The sequence below is a fragment of the Entelurus aequoreus genome, linkage group LG04, assembly GCF_033978785.1.
Source record: "Entelurus aequoreus isolate RoL-2023_Sb linkage group LG04, RoL_Eaeq_v1.1, whole genome shotgun sequence".
Lineage (NCBI taxonomy): Eukaryota > Metazoa > Chordata > Actinopteri > Syngnathiformes > Syngnathidae > Entelurus > Entelurus aequoreus.
Genome location: NC_084734.1, coordinates 55,654,809 through 55,677,421, shown reverse-complemented (window position 1 = coordinate 55,677,421; position 22,613 = coordinate 55,654,809). Strand labels below are relative to the sequence as shown.

The 22,613-nt window shown below is 41.1% G+C and overlaps 1 long non-coding RNA gene across 1 annotated transcript; it reads left to right on the top strand.

Annotated features, from left to right (window-relative positions):
• The first annotated feature begins 8,137 nt into the window (after window positions 1-8,137).
• LOC133647917 (uncharacterized) lies at window positions 8,138-14,518 on the top strand. Its single transcript, XR_009825802.1, has 3 exons — window positions 8,138-8,193; window positions 8,273-8,325; window positions 14,451-14,518. It is a non-coding gene; the product is annotated as an uncharacterized LOC133647917 (long non-coding RNA).
• The last annotated feature ends 8,095 nt before the right edge of the window (window positions 14,519-22,613 follow it).

Here is a 22,613-nt window from a genome sequence, read left to right as displayed (position 1 = left end):
AGTTCTTTGAACGCAGATTTCTTGCCGGGACATATGGTACAATACAATCGGCAAGATAGGCAGGAGCTTGACCGTGTAGTATTTTATACGTAAGTAGTAAAACCTTAAAGTCGCATCTTAGGTGTACAGGAAGCCAGTGCAAGTGAGCCAGTATAGGCGTAATATGATCAAACTTTCTTGTTTTTGTCAAAAGTCTAGCAGCCGCATTTTGTACCATCTGTAATCTTTTAATGCTAGACATAGGGAGGCCCGAAAATAAAACGTTATAGTAATCGAGACGAGATGTAACGAACGCATGGATAATGATCTCAGCATCATTTGTGGACAAAATGGAACGAATTTTAGCGATATTACGGAGATGAAAGAAGGCCGTTTTAGTAACACTCTTAATGTGTGACTCAAACGAGAGAGTTGGGTCGAAGATAATACCCAGATTCTTTACCGAGTCGCCTTGTTTAATTGTTTGGTTGTCAAATGTTAAGGTGGTATTATTAAATAGATGTCGGTGTTGAGCAGAACCGATAATCAGCATTTCCGTTTTCTTAGCGTTGAGTTGCAAAAAGTTAGCGGACATCCATTGTTTAATTTCATTAAGACACGCCTCCAGCTGACTACAATCCGGCGTGTTGGTCAGCTTTAGGGGCATGTAGAGTTGAGTGTCATCAGCATAACAGTGAAAGCTAACACCGTATTTGCGTATGATGTCACCTAGCGGCAGCATGTAAATACTAAAGAGTGCAGGGCCAAGAACCGAACCCTGGGGAACTCCGCACGTTACCTTAACATAGTCCGAGGTCACATTGTTATGGGAGACACACTGCATCCTGTCAGTAAGATAAGAGTTAAACCAAGACAAGGCTAAGTCTGACATCCCAATACGCATTTTGATACGCTCTAATAAAATATTATGATCAACAGTATCGAAAGCGGCGCTAAGATCAAGAAGCAGCAACATAGATGACGCATCAGAATCCATCGTTAGCAATAGATCATTAGTCATTTTTGCGAGGGCTGTCTCCGTAGAGTGATTTGCCCTGAAACCGGATTGAAAAGGTTCACAGAGATTGTTAGACGCTAAGTGTTCATTTAGCTGCTGTGCGACAATTTTTTCGAGGATTTCCGAGATAAACGGAAGGTGGGAAACCGGCCGGTAGTTTACCATGAGGTCAGAATCGAGGTTAGGTCTTTTGAGTAGAGGATGAATAACCGCTTTTTTGAATGCTAGGGGAACAGTGCCAGAGGAAAGTGATACGTTTATAATATATAACACTGATGGACCTAATAATACAAAAAGCTCCTTGATACGTTTCCCAGGAATTGGGTCAAGTAAACATGTTGTTTGTTTTGTCCCATTTACACATTTTAACAATTCCTCCAATGTTATTTCATCAAAGAGAGAGAAACTATTTTGGAGGGCAGTGTCCGTCGTATATACAGTCGTATCTGTGTTAATAGAACCCAGTTGTAGCTGAGATGCATTGTCTTTAATCTCTTTTCTAATGACTTCAATTTTCTTATTAAAGAAATTCATGAAGTCATCTGCTGAGTGGGTGGAGCTACTGGGAGGAGTCCCTTGTTGGGTTAGCGATGCTACTGTACTAAACAAAAATTTAGGATCATTTTTGTTGAGGTGGATGAGATTTGAGTAATATTTAGCTTTAGCTGAGGTAAGCATGCGTTTATAAGTTATTAAACTATCTCTCCATGCTTGATGTACAGGTTCTAGCATTATCTGAAGAAGTAAGATGTGCCCTTTGTGTTTCGTGATAATGTAACTACTTAGAGTACTAGACGTGGGGCCCAGCGAGATTTGCAGCAGGACATGAAGCACTGAGCCTGGCTAAGAAACTCGCCTCTGTCTGAAGCGAAGTTTACAAACCAAACTTTGAGATGCTTTCATCTCCTCAGGAACTGCACTTTTTTTTTAAAATTATGCTTATTGTTCACAATCATTCTGAAATATTTTTTTGTAAATGCATTCTAACTCGTAAATAAACATATCTGTATATTTGTGTCCTGTTCAGCTATTTAGGCAAATCATATTGTACACAGTTACAAACCCCGTTTCCATATGATTTGGGAAATTGTGTTAGATGTAAATATAAACGGAATACAATGATTTGCAAATCCTTTTCAACCCATATTCAATTGAATGCACTACAAAGACAAGATATTTGATGTTCAAACTTATAAACTTTATTTTTTTTTTGCAAATAATGATTAACTTAGAATTTTATGGCTGCAACACGTGCCAAAGTAGTTGGGAAAGGGCATGTTCACCACTGTGTTACATGGCCTTTCCTTTTAACAACACTCAGTAAACGTTTGGGAACTGAGGAGACACATTTTTTAAGCTTCTCAGGTGGAATTCTCTCCCATTCTTGCTTGATGTACAGCTTAAGTTGTTCAACAGTCCGGGGGTCTCCGTTGTGATATTTTAGACTTCATAATACGCCACACATTTTCAATGGGAGACAGGTCTGGACTACAGGCAGGCCAGTCTAGTACCCGCACTCTTTTGCTATGAAGCCACGTTGATGTAACACACGTGGCTTGGCATTGTCTTGCTGAAATAAGCAGGGGCGTCCATGGTAACGTTGCTTGGATGGCAAAATATGTTGCTCCAAAACCTGTATGTACCTTTCAGCATTAATGGTGCCTTCACAGATGTGTAAGTTACCCATGTCTTGGGCACTAATACATCCCCATACCATCACAGATGCTGGCTTTTCAACTTTGCGCCTATAACAATCCGGATGGTTCTTTTCTTCTTTGGTCCGGAGGACTCGACGTCCACAGTTTCCAAAAACAATTTGAAATGTGGACTCGTCAGACCACAGAACACTTTTCCACTTTGTATCAGTCCATCTTAGATGAGCTCAGGCCCAGCGAAGCCGTCGGTGTTTCTGGGTGTTGTTGATAAACGGTTTTCGCCTTGCATAGGAGAGTTTTAACTTGCACTTACAGATGTAGCGACCAACTGTAGTTACTGACAGTGGCTTTCTGAAGTGTTCCTGAGCCCATGTGGTGATATCCTTTACACATTGATGTCGCTTGTTGATGCAGTACAGCCTGAGGGATCGAAGGTCACAGGCTTAGCTGCTTACGTGCAGTGATTTCTCCAGATTCTCTGAACCCTTTGATGATATTACGGACCATAGATGGTGAAATCCCTAAATTCCTTGCAATAGCTGGTTAAGAAAGGTTTTTCTTAAACTGTTCAACAATTTGCTCACGCATTTGTTGACAAAGTGGTGACCCTCGCCCCATCCTTGTTTGTGAATGACTGAACATTTCATGGAATCTACTTTTATACCCAATCATGGCACCCACCTGTTCCCAATTTGCCTGTTCACCTGTGGGATGTTCCAAATAAGTGTTTGATGAGCATTCCTCAACTTTAGCAGTATTTATTGCCACCTTTCCCAACTTCTTTGTCACGTGTTGCTGGCATCAAATTCTAGAGTTAATGATTATTTGCAAAAAAACATTTTTTTATCAGTTTGAACATCAAATATGTTGTCTTTGTAGCATATTCAACTGAATATGGGTTGAAAATAAATTGCAAATCATTGTATCCCATTTATATATACATCTAACACAATTTCCCAACTCATATGGAAACGGGGTTTGTACTTTACAAAAGAGAAGTGTGGGATACTTCTCTTGTTGCCTTATTTGTATTTGACTTTATTAAATGGATTTGGCGACTTGTCCAAGGAGTACCCCACCTTCCGCCCGATTGCAGCTGAGATGGGCTCCAGCACTCCCCGCGACCCCGAAAGGGACAATCGGTAGAAAATGGATGGATGGATGGATGGATTTGTTAAATGTTTGGCACAGCCAAACCGGAGCAGTAGGGGATAGAAAGTATTTCACACCTTAATGATTTATTTGAAAAAGTTGTTTAGCGTGAAGTGCAGAGTACATTTTTAAAAAGAAACATTTTATGAAAAATTTGGAATTCAGTTTTCAATAATTCGCAAAATATGCTTCACTGGGACAAAACAACTGTACATCCTTCTCTAATGATGTAACACAAACGCTTATGTCGGCTTTTTCTGGATGAAAAGTCATCACATGACAGCTGCTGTGCGCGTCTGAGTTGATGCTAATGATAGCCAATCCACCCAGGAGTTCTTCTGCCATTGACGAGCAGATGTAATCTATTAAATGCTTGAAAGAAGCAACAGTAAAAGGGAGAGTAACTGCAACGTGTTTGTGTTGCTACAGTAATTCTTGATAGTGTTCATCATTTCTTGTGCTCTGCACTATCAATATCATATCTTCCTCTGCAGTCTTCTTAAACTTGGTGCAGTGTTTCTGCAAGGTGTCTTTGGGCATCCTTTCAAACTGTCTGAAATCAAGCAGCACAACTAATTTCTCCTTCGCCTCACTAAATGTTTCAAACCTGTCTTGCAGTGATCTTAGAACAGAGTTGATGAATGTCCCCTCAAGCTTCTTCAGGGCATCAGTCATCAGCTCATCAACAGCCTCACAGGCAAACTGCCTTTCCGTACTCTGCAATATTTTCTCCTTTAGTTATGGCTTTATGTCAAAGGCCTCACAAAGTTCCTTGGCAGTTGACTGAGTGGCAGCAAACCAGGTCTCATTGTACTCAGGGAAGGAGAAGTTCTTATAAATTTAATGACTTTGACAGCAAAGTGCATTGGACTCCACTAAAACAGCTCCTTACCTTTATAGCAAATGTTTCGACAAAGAATTAGTTTAAGACAGGAATGTGCTCAGAATAACTTGATCAGGGTAAATAAATACAGTACATGGTACATTCAATGTACCTACAATTGGTTTTATTGCTCTCACCGCTATACATACATTGTAATAACACAATAAAGTGAGCATATCAGCTGGGATAACGTCGACAAGCATAATAAACAAGGAAGCTAATGAAATTTTTTGCTCTGAAGTTTTCACTTAAAAACAAAACAAAACGAGTGACATTCATTCATACACACACTCTCGGAAGTAGAAATTCTCTGAGACTTAGGCCCCGTTCTAGCACCGGACATAACATATATATCCCGATATACAGTAGGTAATTTTATATCATGATAATATATATCACAAATTGTATTTACTTCTTTAAAATTCTCTTTTTTGTGAAACGTATTTTACAATTCAAACACAAATCAACAAATACCATTCACAATATCTGGTAGTGCTACCTCTTTCAAGTAATGCAATAAAGTGCAAATAATTAAAGTACAGCAACAACATCAAGTGATCTTAACATTGAAGAATGGCTACCATTTAACAAGTAGAACTGCTATTAAACTAACTTTATAGTTAATTATTCAGCTTGTTCTGACATGGAAATCAACTTCTCAAAATACCTTAGCATCCAACCCTCATCCACAAATTGACATCAGTGCATAATATTCCACATGTTGAAGTTCCTCTTTAAACTTTGAAGACACTTCATACATACGGAGTATGTTGGTCTTGCATGTTCTATCTGTGGTTTTGACTGAAGCTTTTTTTTTCAACAGTATATACTGTACTAGATCATGTCTACACATTTAAATTTAAAGATGGTATCTGGAATTGTTTCCATTTTCATCACTTTGTGGTTTTGAGTTAACGTTAGTATTTTGTCACATTTTAACACTGTCCGTGTACTGTTCTTCATGTCGTGTCTTCAAGTGATTCAAAAAAATTAGACGTGTTTAAGTTGCTGGCAATGACTCGCTGGCGACATGCTATGCAGACTCTTTGTTTGATCGTTGTCTAACTTGTGTAATCTAAACAAAAGGTGTAACTCCCTCCAAATAGCACAGACACAATGGCTTTCTTGCACTGATTTATTTGAAGGCTTCCTTTCCTTTCAAATTCACCGTGAAAACTGAAATAAAATAAAGCACGTTATAAACGTAAAAATAACAACATGCACAGCATGTGGATCAAACATTTTACCGTAGTAAATACAAGTAGAAATGACAAACAAATACCTCGTTGGCCTGCATGCTTCTTTTAGGAGGAAATTGTGATCTTCAGGCTCTTATAGCCCAAACGCTTAGAGTCATTGTGACACTTTTTAGTCTTTGTGACAGTCAGTCTCTCTCTTACTGCGTTCACATTGCATCTAAAATTTTTACTTATACCCGGAAGTAGCTTCCTTACATCAGACGACAGACCAAACAAGACACTTCAAAATAAACGTATGCCCACAAACTTAACAAAAAGGCATGAAATTACATTTTTAACCATAGTAACTTAAATATAGCCTTCTCATGAACTTTTATGCATTTTGATTTGAATTCCCTTTTATGAACTTAACTTATTATTCTGTTTTTAGAGAAATAAAACAAATTATAATAATTATTAGTAGCAACAGTTACAAAAGGAGTTCCTCTTCTCTGTTTATGGCACCAAATCCTTGTTGGGTTTTGTTGGTTTAGCTTCCATTGTGATTTCTTTGTCTGCCAAATTGTTGACCTTCACGCTTCTGCCTCCTCTCACAAGCATGGATGAATTAGCGTCGTAAAGTTCTTGCAGGTGACATGAAAATGCTACCACAAAGCAGTGGCTCTGCTGCAGTTACATTAGCCGAGCTAACTACAACCCAGACAGTAAAATTACGATATAAAAAATTGAAGATTGTATCGTACTATAGACATTTTTATGTTGCACTACGATAAATATTGTGATGTCGCACGTAGCACTTCCCTGTCCACATGGGTAAAGATTTTCGATGTTCAAAGTTGTATTGACTTGCTTCGTCTCAAATAACAATTAAGCAGATCATACTCCTGCGTTAAAAAGTGCAAAATGTTTACGTGAGTACAATCTACCGTATTTTTCGGACTATAAGGCGCACTTAAAATCCATTCATTTTCTCAAAAATCGACAGTGCGCTTTAAAACCCGGTGCGCCTAATGTACATAATAATACTGGTTGTGCTTACCGACCTCAAAGCAATTTTTTTTTGTACATAGTGTGATAATACGTGGGACCAGTAGATGGCAGTCACACATAAGAAATATGTGTAGACTGCAATATGACGCCAGTAAACAACACCAAAACTTTAAATGTTCCATTGAAAATAAAGACCATTGCACACGGCACTCAAAAATCTGTCAAAATGTTTTAGTACGACTTTGAAGCCGCACGGCTTGATGGATTGTCGTCCCAATACGGCTACTGTAGTCAGCCATACAAGTATTACTATGGTGCATTTTGACTGGGGAAAAATAGATCTGATTTGATGTGCAGTGTAAACGGGTCTTAAATCGCCTGTCGAAAGCACGTCAGCAGCTGGTCGCTCACCTAAACGGAGCTGACACCCGGAAAAAAGTAAGAAGAGAAAGTTGCAGAGAAAGGCATTTTGAACACATTTCTTGTTCAAGCCAGTGTAAACTGCACTAAGTCTTTTGACATCACTACCGACAATAACGTCTAACTTTACACGGTGTGCGTCTTCAAACCTCTATTTGCACATCGCTGTGTGGAGTGTGTATTTGTCACCGTGAGTGTGTGGTTTTCTCCGGGCACTCCAGTTTCCTATCACATTTCAAAAATATGTACGTTAGGTTCATTGGAGTCTGTAAATTGTCCGTAGATATGAATGTTAGTGTGAATGATTGCCTATATGTGCCCTGCTATGGCCATGCTAATTTGAGTTAGCTTGTCTATGAGCTAGTCCATTGTACGTTAGCATTATAGCTCAACCTTCATCCTGCATAAGTGTGTTGATTTTTTCAGTTTATTCCAGATTAATTATTAATCTAACATGATTCCTACATGTATGTGCTCCTCATGTTTAAATATAATGTACTTTCTTTAGTGTGGTTAGTTTAGGCTGACCATAAGTCCTCTTTTCCCCGGACATGTCCTCTTTTGCGGGGGTGTCCGGGGTGTCCGGGCGGGGTTTCTTAAATGCCTCAAATGTCCGGCATTTTGAGTTAGGGTTGCGTGTATTTTCAATGTACGTCCAGAGTTAAGAAGGGGTTAAACAAAACAAAGTGTGGAGGCGTGCGTGTAACACGGGTGGGAAATAAACCATATTTCCTCTCATGGCATCCCCTCATATTACCTGCGCCGTTTCCACGTTTAATCTCACGAGTTTAACACACGCGCTCATGTGACCCGCTGCAGCCTATCACGCTCTATATGATCCACCGTCCCAAAATGGCTGCCAGGTGCGGTGGCTAAGCCTGGGGACATCTGAAGCCGGTATGTTTTAAAGTTGTCGTTTGCCTGCATATCGTAAAAACAACCGTCCAACATTTTACAACTAATTGTAAACTTATAGGTGCCGACCATCAGGGCCGAGTTGCGACGAGAGAGTGTTATTAAGCCGAGTTGGTAAGTGAATCTATTTGCTAATAGTAGCTGCTAGCCGTACCCATATATTGTCTATGGGCGGTTAGCATCTTCTTTTAATCCCGTTTCCTCCAATGTTTCTGATCCCATTGAATTTATATTTATTTTGAGTCTTTATTTTGGGTACTTACATATGGTGACTGATAGTGCCTGTGGTCAAGGCTCATATCGTTCAGTTTCGCTCCCACACCAACGGCACAACATCATTTTTACTTCATAAAATAGATTTACTGGTAGTAAGTAAGATACCAAAAGTTCGGAAATTGACACCTAGCCCATTTTGTGTAATCGGTGTTGAAAGCCGGTACTATTTTTCAGTGAGGCGCAGTGATATCCAGTGGGGAGTGGCGCGGTTTTGGTCACATGGACCAATCAGGTAGCAGCTTTATTCTAACAACATACCTGCTATGGCGACGACAACATCCGAGAGTGAAGAGGAACGAAAGACCTCAAAAGTTAGAAAAAAAGTGCGTAAAGAGGAAAATAAAAGATGCTATATGCATCTTTCATCTGTGAACAATGAGGACGTCCAGCACTTCACTCGGACACGGTGGGACACATACAGAAACTATTTAAAACAGTGGCTTTGTCTGCAAGACCAGAACAAGCATCTGGCAGAAATCTATAAACATTGCTCGGATGTAGATTTTGACGCTATTCCTGACGACGCTGGGTTTCACGCAACATGCTACCGACGTTTTACAGATAAATCTGCATTGTTTTATGCCGAGAAAAGGACCGCACGGGCGGTGGGAGAACCATCTGCAGCCGCAGGTCAGTCAGCAGGCACGTCTGAAACTCCCCGAAAGAAACTTCGATCTCGTTCAGGTTTGCCCGTTGCTTCTGCCGGCCCCGTCCTGCCAGCCATCTGTATAATTTGTCAAAAAGTGGAAAAGTACACTCGTGTGGGAGGAAAACGCCAGAGGGATCAACTCACACAAGCAGAAACCGTGTCGGCAGGTATGTGACACACACACACACACACACACACACACACACACACACACACACACACACACACACACACACACACACACACACACACACACACACACACGTGTGTGAATCTATAGTAATAATGTTACAGTACATAGCGTAGGATTGAAAGAATGTGTTGTTACTTTGTAATAACCAAATGGACCATTTATACACTGTCAGAGTTAAGGGGAGACCTTGGAATTTAAAAGTTTGAGAACCACTGGCCTAGAAAAGGAAGCCCCACCCATCCCCCCATATACCTTCACACCACAGCCCCAATCTCTCTCTCCCCCCCCCCCCCCCCACACACACACACACACACACCCCTGGACTGATTTACACATCACAACCCCCACCCCTCCCCCCGCACACCTTCACACCTCACCCCTCATCCCTGAACTGACTGAACTGTGACCACTACCCACATCCCTGCTGTGACTTCATGTCACCTCCACTGCTGCTACAATAATTGAAGAATGCATAGTGCACTTTATACATCATCATTGTCATATCATCCATTATCATCTTCACTGTGAACTGAATGTGCAATACTGCTTCTGTCTACTCATGCCCACTATAGATCTGTTGTAAGATCCACACTTTAATTTACTTTATCTTATTTCTTTATTTTTGTTTCTTATTTTATTTTATTATATTTATTAGTATTAAACATCCTTAGCATTTACATTTTTAGTAAGTTTATTGTAAGTGTGCAATATAGTTTAAGTTTATTCTTGTTTAATTTTTATATTCTGTGATTCTTTATTTAGCTTAAGTTTATATTTATATTTATATTTTGTGAATTTGCAAGGGGGACCAGCAAAATAAGCTTTTCATTGTGCAGTGTGACTGTCTGTTTATCTGTGCATATGACAATAGATATCTTGAATCTTGGAATGTTTAGCTGGGAGTTCAGCAGCTCACATCACAGAGTCGTAAATCACAGGGTCATAAATACCTCTCCAACCCCCCACTCAAGACACACACACACACACACACTTTTTTACTTGTAAATCTCTGATTTTGCCAATAAAGCTTATTCTAATTATTTTTCTTTTAAAGGCCAGTTGCTGAAGGCAGCTGAGATTAAGAAAGATGCTGCCATTCTTCTGCACATCAACGACAAAGACTGTGTTGCTATAGAGGTCCGGTACCATAGGACCTGTTACAGACAGTACACCAGGTTCTTGTCACTGTCTACAGCAACGCACACTGCAACCAGAGATGAAGAAATGTGAGTAATTACACTGTACTGTCATTTTGCTCACATTTAAAAAGTAAAAAAAATTTCAACAACATGCAGCTTATATTTAGTTTTGCTTAAGATACAGCTTTGAAAGCATGACTCTTTGCACATGTTAAGTGTGTGTGTGTGTGTGTGTTTTCAGACAACCCTTTGCTGACAGCTACAACCTCTTCTGTGACCAAGTGATCCGTCAAAGGATTATAATTGACAAAGAGGTGCTGAGAATGGACAAGCTAAGGAAGTTGTTCGTGGACACCGTTAAGAAGCACGAAGATCTTGATGCTTCAGGCTACAGGTAACTGAAACAAAAATAATAAAATATTCATACTGAAAAGTTTATTATTTATAGATTTAGTCTCTCCCCATAAAGGCTATGAGAGTATGTTTAAAGTAATTTGATTATCATTGATGTGTGTGTGTGTGTGTGTGTGTGTGTGTGTGTGTGTGTGTGTGTGTGTCTGTGTCTGTGTGTCTGTGTGTAATGTGCTCATATTTCCCTTTAACTTTATGTTTCAGGAGGGATAAACTGAAAAGAAGGTTTGTCCGTGATTTCCCCCAGCTGGTTTTTCACTGCCCTCCCCAGCGCAACGTCTCTGAAATGGTTTTTGTTGAGACATTATCGTTAGCAGACAGGGTACCTCTGCCATCAGGCACATCACCATCAACTACCGAGTCAACTGAGGTGAGCCAAGCTGAAAGCCAAGCTGAAAGTGACAGTGACCAAAGACTGTTAACAAAATCAGTCGACATTTTTGCCCCCATCAAGGCTCAAAAACTGAAGACCTTTAGTGACCAGGCAAAAACAAAGACAAAATCTGCAGCAGCCAAAGATGTCATTCTGCGTGCAGACAAGAAACTTTTCTCCAGGCTACTCATTATTGGTCAAAGTAGAAAGGTAGACCTGAGGCAAATTCTGTCCTACTCCTTGGGAACGGTTTCATATCCCTTAGCCAGTACTGATGGGTCACTTGCTAAAACAGACAAATCTGCCTTGATGAATATATTGGAGAACAAAGACAAAGACTGCTTAGTTCAGCAAGTTCCGTCAGATGGAGCTATTCTCTTCGATGGCATGGCAGTCATTCAAGCCATGCATTCCAAACCAGCTACCTTTGGAGAGTTGGCTGACAACTTACTCCAGTACGTGGTCAAGATAGCTCTGCAGCACAAGTGTACAAGGATAGACTTTGTCATTGACCAGTATCCAGAAATCAGTATTAAAAACCTAGAGCGGTCACGGAGAGCTGAGGGTGGTACACAACAGGTGCAGATCTATGGACGGGATCAGAAGGCACCCACACAGTGGAAAAAGTTTCTATCTAATGGGACCAACAAAGCAGCACTGGCAGAATTCCTCTTTGTTGCATGGCGAGATGCTGATCTCACCATTTTGGGCAGGGACTTCAGCTTGTACATAGCACATGGAGAACTGTGTCACTGTGTTACTGTGAAAGAGGGTTCACAAACTGTCAGTGCTGTTCACGAACTGACATGTGACCATGAGGAATGTGACACTAGGGTGTTTTTACATGCACAGCATGCTGCACAAGAACATCAAACTGTTGTCATCAAAAGCCCTGACACTGATGTGGCAGTGATTGCTGTAAGTCTTCAAAGAGCTTTACAGTGTAGCTTGTATTTTTTCACGGGAGTAGGCAACAGAACGAGGATCATAGACGTGGCTAAGGTGGCAGCAGCTCTTGGCAACAGTGTTTGTTCTGCACTCATTGGCATCCATACCTTCACAGGTTGTGACTCGACCAGTGCCTTTCATGGCAAGGGCAAAAGGAAGACATTTTCTCTTGCTTGTCAGAAAGACGAATACCTGACTGCGTTCTCAAATCTGGGCAGCAGTTTTAACCTTGACCAGTCTACGTTCAAAACACTGAGCAAATATGTGTGCCACCTGTATGGACAGGCATCTGCCAAAGACGTGAACGATGCAAGATACAAAGCATTCTGTATGGCATCGTCAGCTTTGCCAGAACTGTCCATTCCCCCAACAAGTGATGCCCTCCACCAACACTGCAAAAGGGCAAACTACCAAGCAGCAGTAATGCGACATTCCCTGACTGGTATGATGTGTGCCCCTTCACCCATTGGCAATGGATGGTACATTGAGGATGGGGAGTTAACAGTAAGATGGATGACTAGAAATCCTGCCCCAGATAGTGTGCTGCAGGTAGTCCACTGTGGTTGCAAGACAAGCAAATGTGAAACAGAAAGATGTTCATGTATGTCTGCAAAAATGTCTTGTACTGATTTATGTCACTGCCAGAACTGTGGAAATGTTTCAAAGGAAACAGAAGAAAGAGGTGCATGGGATGATGACACAGATGAAAGTGATATTGATGAGTAATTACGCACCATGTCACCATGTAAAATTTGCCACTTTTGTTTCTTTATCAAGATGTTTGATTATCGAGATGCCACACTGCCATTTTAACGGTAAAGCTTAAATAATGTCTGTATTACCTTTTTTTTCAAATTTGTTTTGGTCTTTTGTGTGTGTTTGTGTGTGTGTGTGTGTGGGGGGGGGGTATAAATGACACATGCTGTGAAACAATTTGCTACTTTAATAAATATTTATCATATTTTATACCAATTTGGGCCTTTACTGCATCTATTTTAATCTTGTCCATTTTTGCCTTATTCCAGTTTTGGGGTGCATGGTAATATTTTGCTAGATTTTAAGCCACTTTTGGCCACGGTGTGTTACTTCTTTTGTACCTTTGATTACATAGAAGGTTGTGACATTTTTTTAATGTATGATACATAAGCTTTTAGCTAAATTTAATAAGTGTGTGCTTCATTGTGCTGGGGCAAATCACTTCAGTTGAATCGTTTTTTAAGAAATTTGCTACATTTCATGATCTAAATTCACATATGAGTATACTAAGGCACCAATATTTGTTTCAGATGTTAGGTATATGTATTTATGATATTTGAGAAAGATTTTGTGTTGCCAAAATGAATAAGACATATTTTACAAGCCAAAACTGCAGCACAAGATTTTCGTTTTTTGTGATTTACCTCTATATACATTTCTGGCTTGTGACAAAATTTGGCTAGGTATCATGTTCTGAACTTTTAACCCAAAGTCCAGAAGGGTATTATCTATGCAAAAATGCATTGAACAAGTTGTGCTTAGACGTGGGAGCGAAATTCATTTTCTAGGCACTTTTTCTCATGTCAGCTCACCGTCTATGAGTGTTGTGGCGTTTTAAGGCCATCTGCACTTTTTATGCTACGGTAAAGACAATGAATGAACACTGTTACACCCGTCATAGTGACGTCACTGTTATTGTTAATGTTACACCCGTCAGAGTGACGTCACTGTTATTGTTAATGTTACACCCGTCATAGTAACGTCACTGTTATTTTCTATTGTTTAATGTTGTTAATGTTACACCCGTCATACCAAAGACTATAAAAATGGGACCCATAACCTCCCTGCTTGGCACTCAGCAACACGGGTTGGAGTTGGGAGTTAAATCACCAAAATGATTCCCGGGCGCGGCGCCGCTGCTGCCCACTGCTCCCCAAGGGGATGGGTCAAATGCAGAGGACAAATTTCACCACATCTAGTGTGTGTGTGACAATCATTGGTACTTTAATCTTAACTTTAAAAGTCATAGTGACGTCACTGTTATTTTCTATTGTTTAATATTGTTCATGTTGCACCCGTCAAAGTGACAACACTGTGTACTGTCGTGTTTGTTATTTTGTACATACATGGGATTGTTTAATATTGTTAATGTTAGCAGTATTATTGCTAATAATGATAATAATAAGTGTAACTTATTTATTGAAGGTCGAACAATAGATGACTTAATGTTGATGTTAATGTGCGCACATTGATTGAACTCCGGGTCCTGTGTAGGCCAGGTCCCTAAGTCTTGGATGACGAGCTGTAGATAGGCCTTGAGCCCGAGCCCAAGGATCTCCACCTCTCAACCCCTGAACTCCACCTGCTCTGGTCGGGCCGGTAGGCGGCTTATAGCCGAACCCCTTGCCTCGCATCTCATTACTCTGCAGCCCTTTGCACTACCTCATACACACCCTGCCCGTAAACTGAACTGTCACTACAAACTGCCATATCCACGACCCCAACCCGTGTGTTTTTTAATGAATGAAGTAACATTTATGACAACCTTTTTCCAAAACACAATATAGAATGTGACATATAACAGAATAATGCATCCATTTATCTGTGTTCAAAACGCTTACAAAAAAGTGGGACCCCACAATTTTACTGTGGTACCCCATTTTTATTACTTGATGGGGTCCCTGGGACCCCATTTTGAAAATTCCTAGCGCCAACACTGCTGTCAACAGAGGAGAAAAATGCTTTATTTAAATAAATCTATTATTTATAAAGCAAGTTCGAGTATCATTGGCAAATTTTCACTTAGTCCCCGCCTTGGCACGCATATATGTCCTCTTTTTGGGATTTCAGAATATGGTCAGCCTAGGTTAGTTTTACACTGACTTAATTGTGAAGAATATCAACAAAACACCTCAAATTATTTTTTTTTCAAATCTAACTCCAAGGACTGTTTAAATATTTGGCAAACTAAATTGCAACATTCAGGCAGGGCAGAATTAAAGGCCTACTGAAACCCACTACTACCGACCACGCAGTCTGATAGTTTATATATCAATGATGAAATCTTAACATTGCAATACATGCCAATACGGCCGGGTTAGATTAGTAAAGTGCAATTTTAAATTTCCCGCGAAATATTCTGCTGAAAACGTCTCGGTATGATGACGTTTGCGCGTGACGTCACGGATTGTGCGGACATACTGGGACACCATTGTGGCCAGCTATTAAGTCGTCTGTTTTCATCGCAAAATTCCACAGTATTCTGGACATCTGTGTTGGTGAATCTTTTGCAATTTGTTTAATGAACAATGAAGACAGCAAAGAAGAAAGCTGTAGGTGGGATCGGTGTATTAGCGGCTGGCTGCAGCAACACAACCAGGAGGACTTTGAGTTGGATAGAAGACGCGCTACCGTGAGTACAGCTTTGGCTTCCAAACATTTGATCGCTTGCCCGTACGTGCGTGCCGCTATGTGCATGTCACGTACGTAACTTTGGGGAAATATATGTGCTGTATGAACTTTACGGAGGTGAACGGTACTTTGGGCTGTGGGATTGAGTGTGTTGTGCGGGTGTTTGATTTGTATTGGTGGGTTATATGGACAGGAGGGGGGAGGTGTTTGTTATGCAGATTAATTTGTGCCATATTAAATATAAGCCTGTTTGTGTTGTGGCTAATAGAGTATATATATGTCTTGTGTTTATTTACTGTTTTAGTCATTCCCAGCTGAATATCAGGTCCCACCCGCCTCTCACAGCATCTTCCCTATCTGAATCGCTTCCACTGCCCTCTAGTCCTTCACTCTCACTTTCCTCATCCACAAATCTTTCATCCTCGCTCAAATTAATGGGGTAATCGTCGCTTTCTCGGTCCGAATCGCTCACGCTGCTGGCGTCCATGATAGAAAACAATGTGCAGATGTGAGGCGCTCCACAACCTGTGACGTCATGCTACTTCCGGTACAGGCAAGGCTTTTTTTATCAGCGACCAAAAGTTGCTAACTTTATCGTCTATGTTCTCTACTAAATCCTTTCAGCACAAATATGGCAATATCGCGAAATGATCAAGTATGACACATAGAATGGATCTGCTATCCCCATTTAAATAAGAAAATGTCATTTCAGTAGGCTTTTAAGTTCAACAATTGAACAAAGAGAGCACATGTGTACTGCAGTTTAAAAAAACAAAAAACATACATGTGTTGTAAGTAAATATTTTTTTCATCTTCACTGAAATTTTTGATCGTGTAACTTTTTGAAGGTTATTTAGATTGTATGTTAATGACTACATCCCAATGTATTTAATCTATGCTTTATTTCTTTCCAGCGCCAGATTGCCTAGTACTTTGTGCCAAGCTCTCCAGCATCTACTTCAAATGCCACGTTTTTCTTCACCATTACCTACCTGTGACCCGCAAACATTCCGTTTTTTGGTTTCCCTTTTACATTGTCTTTCACCCATCCCCTGGTTTTATCTCACCCACTGACTGCTACTTCTGGTTCTGAGCAGCCTATCAGGGTTTTTTTATTCACACAACTCTGATTAAAGACAGACAGACAACTTAAAACACACCTGCTTGACACTCAGCATCAAGGGTTGGAATTGGGGGTTAAATCACCAAAAATGAATCCCGGGCACGGTACCGCTGCTGCCCACTGCTCCTCTCACCTCCCAGGAGGTAAACAAGGGGATGGGTCAAATGCAGAGGACAAATTTCACCACACCTAGTGTGTGTGTGACAATCATTGGTACTTTAACTTAACTTAACTTAACTTAACTTAACGTACGCAAAAAGTTTGTTTGGCTGCTCTTGCCGTTTTAGTGTGGAATCCACATTTGCATGTCCTCACTTGGCTGAACAAAGACATTTGCCCAGGTGTCTTCAGTGGACATTTTATATCTCTGCCCAACACAAACAAAGAACAGAAATGTCAATGCCGTAGTCGATAAGCTTCTTCTTTTTTCACTATCTTCTTATGTGGCCTTCACCCTCTGCTGTTGCCATTTCTATTACAAAGTAGCGTAAAGTTCTAACTTATATCTCGCTATGGAACCGCTAAAAACTACAGGTGTAGTGGGTTTACATATTTCACACACAAAACTTTAGTTATTAGAGAGTTCCGGTCGGACATTTTTCACGGGACACATTTCCGGAGTTGTTATTGCACTAGTGAGCCACGGATGAGAAGATGCTGCTCCGTTGTTGATTTAAGTAAAGTCTGAATGTCATCAAAACAGTTAGCGCCATCTTTTGACACTTCTTCAACTCCCGTCCTTGCACGCTACACCGCTACAACAGTCTTATTGGTACTAAGTGGGGCATCCACTCACATCGAGTCTGCTTCTTCTTGTCTTTTGACATCGCTCGTGTCAAATGCTCACCAATGTGGAGATGTGTTAATGATGAGGCGAGATTTGAAGATGAACTACATTAAAACTACATTAAAAAGTTGTTCTACTCAGGACCTTCGTATTGTGAGGCAGATGCACTAGACCCCTCTGCCACCATGCTGCCATTTTTGAATATGCATTAAATTATTATTTTCTTAAACATCAGATGTAGTGATGCCGTGATATTTAAAAAGAGTGACGACTGTAACAGCACAAAAGTTGTCTGACAAAATGTTTTTAAATGTGCATTACTGCCAGCAAGAGCAGTGTTTTTCAACCAATGTGCCGCGGCACAGTGGTTGAGATACAGTCTGGTCTGGTGTGCCGTTGGAGGTGATGTCATTTCACCTAATTGGGTTAAAAAAAATTTTTTTGCACACCAGTAATTATAATCTGCAAATGATGTGCCCTTGTTGAGTGTCAGTGCTGTCTAGAGCGCGGCAGTGTAACCGTGTAATACTCTTCCATATCAGTAGGTGGCAGCAAGTAGCTAATTGCTTCGTAGATATCTGGAGCATGGTTTGTCGTGATCACAATATGCAGAGGACAGCGGGAAGCAGTGTGCAGGTAAAACGGTATCTAACGCTTAAACCAAAAATAAACAAAAGGCGAGTGCAACTAAGAAAAGGCCTTGAAGCTTAGAGATTGCTATGCAGAACGAAACTAAAACTGAACTGGCTACAAAGTAAACAAAAACAGAATGCTGGACGACAGTAAAGACTTACAGCGCGTGGAGCAGACGGCGTCCACAAAGTACATTCGTACATGACAATCAACAGTGTCCCCACAAAGAAGGATAGCATCCGCACAACTTAAATAGTGGTGATTGCGAAAACAAAGCAGGTGCGGCGAATAGCGTTCAAGGAAGACATGAAACTGCTACAGGAAAATACCAACAAAACAGGAAAAGCCACCAAAATAGGAGCGCAAGACAAAAACTAAAATACGACACACAGGAAAACACCAAAAAACTCAAAATAAGTCACGGCGTGATGTGACAGGTCGTGACAGCACACCTACTTTGAGAAAAGAGCTATAGTGATGCATGGTTGGTTATGGTTTAAAGTCATATCCAACAATTGCGAGAATTACTTTTAATTGTCAATATCGGCTGCTGAGTTTCATTTTTCAATGATTTCTGCTGGTTGTGTGCCTCAGGATTTTTTCAATGAAAAAAATGTGCCTTGGCTCAGAAAGTTTGAAAAACACTGACCGATTGGTACCGGGCCGCACAAGAAATTAAAACAAAAAAAAAAAATATATATATATTTTTTTAAATTAAATCAACATAAAAACCACAATATATACGTTATATATCAATATAGATCAATACAGTCTGCAGGGATACACTCCGTAAGCACACATGATTGTATTTCTTTATGACAAAAAAAAAAATACCATACACCCCCCCCCCCCGCATCGAGCTACGTCATTCGTGTGCGCAGCACGATCACTTTCCTCTTTGCAGTTCTCTACTTCCTCCTCCTGCAGTTGTTTTCCATCATCTGCCTACTTTCTCTACACACAACAGCCACGTCACAAACCCACTAACAAGCTGATCTGTGGCGTCCATGTTTTCTCGAGTAATAGCGACTTCCTTGTTCATTTACGGAAACCGATCCACTCACTTTGTTTTCACTTTATTGAACTGCACCGACTTACTGCCGGCAGTAAGTCGTAGCCGCTTCCAGTGAGGGTTGGACTCCGCCAAGGCTGCCCTTTGTCACCGATTCTGTTCATAATTTTTATGGACAGATTTTCTAGGCACAGTCATGGCGTTGAGGGGATCCGGTTTGTTGGCTGCAGAATTAGGTCTCTGCTTTTTGCAGATGATGTGGTCCTGATGGCTTCATCTGGCCAGGATCTTCAGCTCTCACTAGATCGGTTCGCAGCTGAGTGTAAAGGGAGAATCAGCACCTCCAAGTCCGAGTCCATGGTTCTCGCCTGGAAAAGGGTGGAGTGCCATCTCCGGGTTGGGGAGGAGATCTTGCCCCATGTGGAGGAGTTCAAGTACCTCTGAGTCTTGTTCACGAGTGAGGGAAGAGTGGATTGTGAGATCGACAGGCAGATCGTTGAGGCGTCTTCAGTAATGCGGACGCTGTATCGGTCCGCTGTGGTGAAGAATGAGCTGAGCCGGAAGGCAAAGCTTCCCATCCTCACCTATGGTCATACGTTTTGGGTTATGACTGAAAGGACAAGATCTCGGGTACAAGCGGCCGAAATTAAGCTCCCTTAGAGATAGGGTGAGAAGCTCTGTCATTCCGGAGGAGCTCAAAGTAAAGCGGCTGCTCCTCCACATTGAGAGGAGCCAGATGAGGTGGCTCGGGCATCTGGTCAGGATGCCACCCAAACGCCTCCCTATGGAGGTGTTTAGGGCACGTTCGACCGGTAGGAGGCCACGGGGATGACCCAGGACACGTTCGAAAGACTGTGTCTCGCGGCTGGCCTGGGAACGCCTCGGGATCCCTCGGGAGGAGTTGGACGAAGTGGCTAGGGAGAGGCAAGTCTGGGCTTCTCTGCTTAGGCTGCTGCTGGATGGATGAACTGCACATGCAAGTGACGTAGAGGCCACATTGGGGTTTGTGCGTGTTTATACTACAGTCTGAAAAAGATCACATTTTACTAGTAAACTAAACAGTCAGCTGGAAAAACAAACAGATTTAGATAAAAACAGATTTGGTCCAATTTGGCCTGCGGTGTGAATGTAGTCCTGTTGACACCACTTTCGAGTCCAGAGCTTATAAAGTTCCAATCACTCCATTAGAAGGCTTACATTGGAATATTTTAAATCTAATACATGTTTTCCACTTGGTGATTATTTGAAAGCTCACACAAGAAAATAACAAATTTGTGTGTGAGCCTTTTTCATCCTCCACATTTAAAGGCCAACACGATAATGTGAGCGAGAAAGAGAGAGAGTGCCAGGCTGTGTGAAATCAGTTGTAAAGAGGCAGATAGTACCAACTCTTCCACAGGCTGGTGCTGGCAGCAGTGAGGGGACAAAGTGACAGCTTCCACACTCACTGGTGCAAATCTTCAGTAACACTGCTGTGCTCTTCACAATACCACTGTTTCTAACACTAGGACTAACTATTCACAAAGAACTAATAACCAGCAAGTAGTATTTATTTGACTCACATGGAATAAATAGTATTGATTTTAAAGCCCCACTTGAGAACTTTCAGTTTTGGTTGATTTTGGCGTCACCAGTGGACTAAAGCGGTAGTGTTTAACCAGAAGAAAGACCACATTTCCCTTGAGGACTAGCACATTAAGTGTCAAACTGTTGTAATATTGGCACAAATATTAAGTCTCTAATCGCTATGCTGATGTTAAATGGCGGACACTATCAAGAAATGATCTTAGATTGTGCTACAAACACGACACTACAACCAAGAATGTATCGCGGCGGATGCAGGTCCGAAGCAAAGAAACACCGGCGCGAGAGTTTTTTTGATGGAAGTAGTGTGGAACTGCTAACTACCAAGCTGCTAGCTATTTATTTGTACCACGCAAATTTCCGATAGCTAACATTAGCATTATCATTTTGATTTGAAAATTGGAAGGTACTTACTATATTAGCAAGAACAGAGCCAAGGGAGCATGGGCCAAACATCCCTCCTCATCGTTGAGCTCACGCAAACAAGGAACTATCCTTTTATCCGGGTAACCTTCCATTTTCGTTTTTTGTCACCTCAGGCAAAACTTTTGGTTGTTTTGCAATTTCGGACATGATAGCAGTAATTGCACGTAGGCGTTTGCATCGACTTCCGTCTTTTTAACAATTGGGGAAAGGGGGAGTGACAAATGCTGTAAAGCAAGTCAGCACATTTGTAGTTTTTTGTGTGGCAGGGTTCCTGTCACCCTCTTCAAAGTTGCTAAGTGCCAGTAAAAGCAATACAGTCCCCCTCAGGCCATGACAGAGGTGTCGACACATTCAACTACCATGTATAATCCCAAATATTGTGAAAATATTTTCTGAAGATTGAAAAATTACTTGGTGCTGTCATTTCAATCAATCAATCAATCAATCAATGTTTATTTATATAGCCCTAAATCACAAGTGTCTCAAAGGGCTGTACAAGCCACAACGACATCCTCGGTACAGAGCCCACATAAAATTTAAAAATTTAAAATTTAAAAATATAATTGATTATAGTTACATCAACTGTCTCATGTCCAGGTGAGAAGCATGATTTATGATCTATAATACTTTACAGGGAGCAAGGAAGCGAGGAAACAGGAGACCACTCGATGGTATAAACATAGGGACACACGGAAGTGATCACGGCGCTGCTATAAATAATTTGTCTGCGTTAGCGCTTATAATAACAATATAACTAATACTTGGTTAATATTAAAATCACAAAATGTAAATGAGTATTGTTGGCACTTTTTGAATGGTTATTTATCAATCAATCAATCAATGTTTATTTATATAGCCCTAAATCACAAGTGTCTCAAAGGGCTGTACAAGCCACAACGACATCCTCGGTACAGAGCCCACATACGGGCAAGGAAAACTCACCCCAGTGGGACGTCAATGTGAATGACTATGAGAAACCTTGGAGAGGACCGCATATGTGGGTAACCCCCCCCCTCTAGGGGAGACCGAAAGCAATGGATGTCGAGTGGGTCTGACATAATATTGTGAAAGTCCAACACATCAGCGAAAGTCCAGTCCATGGTGGGGCCAGCAGGAACTATCCCGAGCGGAGACGGGTCAGCAGCGTAGAGATGTCCCCATCCGATGAACAGGCTAGCGGTCCACCCCGGAGCAGAGTAGAAAAGAAAATAAAAGAAACGGCAGATCAACTGGTCTAAAAAGGGAGTCAATTTAAAGGCTAGAGTATACAAATGAGTTTTAAGATGAGACTTAAATGCTTCTACTGAGGTAGCATCTCTAACTTTTACCGGGAGGGCATTCCATAATATTGGAGCCCGAATAGAAAACGCTCTATAGCCCGCATACTTTTTTTGGGCTCTGGGAATCACTAATAAGCCGGAGTTCTTTGAACGCAGATTTCTTGCCGGGACATATGGTACA